Consider the following 6,000-nt stretch of genomic DNA (forward strand, 5'->3'; position numbering starts at 1 on the left):
CATTTTTCCCTTGCTGCTTTCAATAAGTTTTCTTTGTCTTTAATTTTTTCCAATTTAATTACTGTGTGTCTCAGCGTGTTTCTCCTTGGGTTTATCCTGTATGGGACTATCTGTGCTTCCTGAACTTGGGTGGCTATTTCCTTTCCCATGTTAGGGAAGTTTTCGACTATAATCTCTTCAAATATTTTCTTGGGTCCTTTCTCTCTCTCTCTTCTCCTCTGGGACCCCTATAATGCAAATGTTGTTGCCTTTGATGTTGTTCCAGATGTCTCTTAGGCTGTCTTCATTTCTCTTCATTCTTTTTTCTCCATTCTGTTCTGCAGCAGTGAATTCCACCATTCTGTCTTCCAGGTCACTTATCCGTTCTTCTGCCTCAGTTATTGTGCTATTGATCCCTTCTAGTGTAGTTTTCATTTCAGTAATTGTACTGTTCATCTCTGTTTGTTTGTTAATTCTTCTGGGTCTTTGTTAAACATTTCTTGCATCTTCTCGATCTTTGCCTCCATTCTTTTTCCGAGGTCCTGGATCATATTCACTATCATTATTCTGAAATCTTTTTCTGGAAGGTTGCCTATCTCCACTTCATTTAGTTGTTTCTCTGGGGTTTTATCTTGTTCCTTCATCTGGCACATAGCCCTCTGCCTTTTCTTCCTGTCTCTCTTTCTGTGAATGTGGCTTTTGTTCCACAGGCTGCAGGATTGTAGTTCTTCTTGCTTCTGCTGTCTGCCCTCTGGTGGATGAGGCTATCTCTAGCTCATTTTTTAAAGGAAATAAACTCATATGTTTCCTAACTGATTCTATGTTTCTTAATAAAATGGTAGGAACCCTTTAGTGATTGTGATGAATTATTGGAGACTCAGCATGAACTAGCTTGAGAGTTAAAAACTCCTCAGGGCTCAGTCTAAGTTAGGGTACACTTTGTGTGTTTTACCTCCAGAAGCTCCACCCAGTTCTCACATTAAAGATTGGGGGAAAATCTCATGTTCCTTGCAAAGGGAGAGGAAAAGCAATTATTTGGAAATAGGCCTGGAGCATTGTCCATAACAAAGACTTGTCCTCTAAGGGAAACTACTTTACCAGAGTTTTATCTGAGCTGCGGAAAATCAGTTAGCCAACTCTGGCCCCCTTTAGCCTTCCTGTCTCATGTAAGAGAAGTAAACACAAAGGCTAAGAAATTCTTTGAAGGGCACAGCCCAGAGACTGGGTCCAACTAAAAAGCTGAGATTTATATAAGATTATAGAATGCATCCCCTCCCCAAGAATTTGCCCGCAAATCAACAAAGTTCTAGTGGATTACCTATAACAGTGAATTACAAATGAGAGAGCTGCAAGACACAAACTCTATTTAAGAAGGAATTCTAAGGGAAACCCAAGGACAACAAGAGAGGAAACAAACAAACAAACAAGGAAAGTAGGGGATACTGAAGCCTCTGACACTTACAGCTACATTAAACATGAAACTCAGTCCCATTCCTTGCCCCATTAATATAAAATCTCATACTAAAAGCTTAATTATTTCAGTTTCTATTTCTTGATACATCATGTCCAGCTTTCAACAAAAAATTACAAGCCATGATAAAAGGCAAGTAAAAACACAGTTTGAAAAGAACCAAACTCAGATAAGACACAGATTTTTGAATGAGCAGATATGGAAGTTAAAATTACTATGATTAATATGTTAAAGGCTCTAATGAAAGAGTAGACAACATGCAAGAACAGGTGGGTAATGTAAGCAGAGAGGTGGAAATTCTAAGAAAGAGTCAAAAGAAAATGCCAGAAATCAAGAGCATTGTAAAAGATAAGAAGAATGTCTTTGGTAGTCTCATCAGTAGACTGGAATCAGCCAAGGAAAGAATCAGTGGTCTTGAAGATATCAATAGAAGCTACCCAAGGCTTCCCTAGTGGTGCAGTGGTTAAGAATCTGCCTGCTAATGCAAGGGACATGGGTTCAAGTCCTAGTCTGGGAAGATCTCACATGCCGTGGAGCAACTAAACCCGTACACCACAACTACTGAGCCTGTGCTCTAGAGCCTGCAAGCCAAAACTACTGAACCTGCGTGCCACAACTACTGAAGCCCATGTATCTAGAGCCCGTGCTCTGCAACAAGAGAAGCCACTGCAATGAGAAGCCCATGTACTGCAATGAAGAGTAGCCCCCACTGGCTGCAACTAGAGAAAGTCCGTGTGCAGCAACGAAGACCCAACACAGCCAAAAATAAAAATAAATTTATTTTTTTAAAAAAAGAATTCACCTGCCAATGCAGGGGATACAGCTTCGAGCCCTGGTCCAGGAGAATCCCACATGCTGCAGAGCAACTAAGCCTGCAAGCCACAACTAATGAGCCTGTGCACCACAACTACTGAAGCCCACATGCCTAGACCCTGCGCTTTGCAACAAGAAAGGACACCGCAATGAGAAACCCGCGCACCGCAACGAAGAGTAGCCCCTGCTTGCCACGAGAGAAAGCCCACGTGCAACAATGAAGACCCAACACAGCCAAAAATAAATAAATAAATAAATAAATTAATTAATTAAAAAAAATAAGAAACTACCCAAACTGAAATTTTAAAAGAAAAATAGAATTAAAAATAAAAGAACACCCAAGAAATGTGGAACAATTGCAAAAGATATAACATACATGTAATGGGAATATAAGAATGAGAAGAAAGAAAGAAGTAGAAGAAATATTTGAAGCCAAAAATAAAATAAATAAAATGTTTTAAAAATTCCAAAATTAATGACAGACACCAAAATCACTGATCCAGCAAACTCAGCGAACACCAAGCAGTATAAATATGAAAAAAAACCCCACAAAACTATGCTTAGGCATATCATATTCAAACTACAGGACACCAAAGACAAAGAGCAAATCTTGAAAGAAGTCAGAAGGAAAATATGCCTTACCTTTAAAAGAGCAAGGATAAGAAATACATGAGGCTTATTATCAGAATCCACAAAAGGAAGAAGAGAATGGAGTGAAATATTAATGTGTTAAAAGAAAAAAAATCAACTTAGAGTTCTGGATCTAGCAAAAAATTGCCCTTCAAAAATAAAGAAACAATAAACACTTTTTCAGACAAAGAAAAATTGAGGAAATCTATTGCTTGTAAGAAAATTTAAAGAAGTTTTTTAGAGGGATGGAAAATGATATAGGTCAAAAACTCAGATCTACCTAACAAAAGGAAGAGTATCTTTAATTAAAGTCCTTTATTTTTCTTATTCTTAATGAATCTAATAGATAACTGTTCAAAATAATAATAGCAACAATGTATTGGGTGGTTATAGCATATGGATGAGTGAAATAAATGACAGCAAGGCTATAAGAGACATGAGGGAGGAATTGGGAATAATCTGTTATAAAGCACCTGTACCACTCATGAAATTGTATAATGTCCTTTGAATCTGGATTTATGTTAGTTGTAAATGTATGTTGCAAACTCTAAGACAACCACTAAAAATATTTAAAAAGAAGTACAACTGATTTACTGAAAGAAAAGGGAAAAGGCAATCCTGTAAAACATTCAGTTATAACTAGAGAAGGCAGAAAAAGAGGGGAAGATAAAAAAGGAAAAGTGTGACCAATAGAGCACATTTACAAACGTGGTAGAAATTAACCCAACTGTATCAATAATCATTTTAAATGTGAATGGTCTAAATATACAAATTAAAAGACAGAAACTGTCGTAATTGATTAAAAAACACAACTCGTTTATAAGAAATCCACTTTAAATATAAAGACACAAATATATTAAAAGTAAAATGATGGAGAAAGATATACCATGCCAATACTAATCAAAGAAAGCTGGAGTAGACATATCAATTTCAGACAAAGCAGACTTCAGACCAAGGAAAATTATCAGAGATAAAGAGGGGCACTGCATAATGATAAAATAATCAATTCTCCAAGAATACATAGCAATTCTTAATGTGTATACACCTAACAACAGAGCATCAAAACAGTGAGGCAAAAACTGAGAACATCGAGGAGAAATAGACAAATCCACTATTATAGTTGGAGACCGTAACACCCCTATCAGTATTTGACAGACCCAGTCTGTCAAAATCAGGCATAAAATCAGTAAGAATACAATTGAATTGAACAGCACCACTAACCAACTGGATCTAATTGACATTTATAGATTACTTCATCCAACAGCAATATAATCCACGTTCTCCTCAAGCTTACATGGAACATTCACCAAGATAGAGCATATTCTAGGCCATAAAACACATCTTAACATATTTGAAAGAATATTTATCATGTAAACTATGCTCTTAGACCACAATGCACTTAAACTAGAAATCAATAACAGAAAGATAGCTGGAAAATAAAAAAAACATTGGAGACTAAACTTATAAATAATGCATAGGTCAAAGAAGTCTCAAGAGAGATGAAAAAATAGTTTGACCTATATGAAAATGAAAATACATCAAAATTTGTGTGACACCATGAAAACAGTGATTAAGAGGAAATTTTATAACATTGAATGTATTTATTAGTAAAAAAGAAAACTCTAAAATCACTACTTTAAGTGTTCACCTTAGGAGACTAGGTAAATAATGGTAAGACAAACCTAAAGCAAGTAGAAGAAAATAAATTGAAAAATTAGGGCAGAAATCAAAACAACTGAAAACAAGAAATCAATAAAGGAAGCCAATAAAAACCAAAAGCTGGTTCTTTGAAAAGATCAATAAAATTGATAAACCTTTAGCCAGGCCAACCAAGAAAAGAAAAAGAGAAGACAATAATTACTAATATCAGAAATATGTGAAAGGGGGCTCATCATTACTAATCTCATGGACATTAAAAGGATAATAGAGGGGGACTTAGTTGACAGTCCAGTGGTTAAGTCTGCACGCTTCCAACACAAGGGGTGCAGGTTCGATCCCTGGCCTGGGAACTAAGATCCCACATGCTGTGTGATGCAGCCAAAAATTTTTTTTAAAAAAAGGATAATAGAGGAATATTATGAACAATGTTATGCCCACAAATTTGATGACTTAGACTAAGTGGATCAGTTCCTTGAGAGACACAAACTATCAAAACTCACATAAGGAAAAATAGATAATCTGAATAGGCCTTTAAATGATTAAAGAAATTGAATCAATAATTAATAGCTTTCCAAAAAAGAAAGCACCAGGCCCAGATGGGTTCACTAGTGAATTCTACTAAACATTTAAGGAAGAAATGATACCAATTCTCTACAATCTCTTTCATAAAATAGAAGCAGAGTAATACTTCCTAAATCATTCCATGAGGTTAGTGTTACCCTGATACTGAAACCAGATAAAGATATTACAGCAGGAAAGCTACAGGCCAATATCTCTCATGAACATAGATGGAAAAATCCTCAACAAAATATTAGCAAATCAAATCCAACAATGTAAAGAATTATACAACATGACCAAATGAGATTTATTCCAGGCCTGCAAGCCTGGTTCAACATTTGAAAATCAATTAATGTTATTTATCACATCAATAGGCTTAAGAAGAAAAATTACATTATCAGATAGATGTAGAAAAAGCATTTGACAAAATCCATCACTCATTTATGACAAAAAAATTTTAGCAAACCAGGAATGGAGGGAAACTTCTTCAACTTTATAAAGAACATCTACAAAGAACCTATAGCTAACATCATTATTAGTTGTGAGAAACTAGATGCTTTTCCTGTTACAAAGGGAGATAAATTGGGAACAAGGCAAGGATGTCCCCTCTCACTATTCCTTTTCCACATTGTATTGGATTTCCTAGCTAATGCATTAACACAAGAAAAAAAGGAAATTAAAGGCATATAGCTTTAGAAGGAATAACTAAAATTGTCTTTGTTCACAGGTGATATGATTGCCTACGTAGAAAATCTCACAGAATCAACAACAACAAAAACTATCTTGGAACTAATGAGGAATTGTAGAAAGGTTTCAGGATATGTTAATATGCAAAGTCAATTCCTTTCACATACACAAGCAATGAACAATTGGAATCTGAAATTTCAAAC

This window comes from Stenella coeruleoalba (assembly GCF_951394435.1).
Source record: "Stenella coeruleoalba genome assembly, chromosome: 1".
NCBI lineage: Eukaryota > Metazoa > Chordata > Mammalia > Artiodactyla > Delphinidae > Stenella > Stenella coeruleoalba.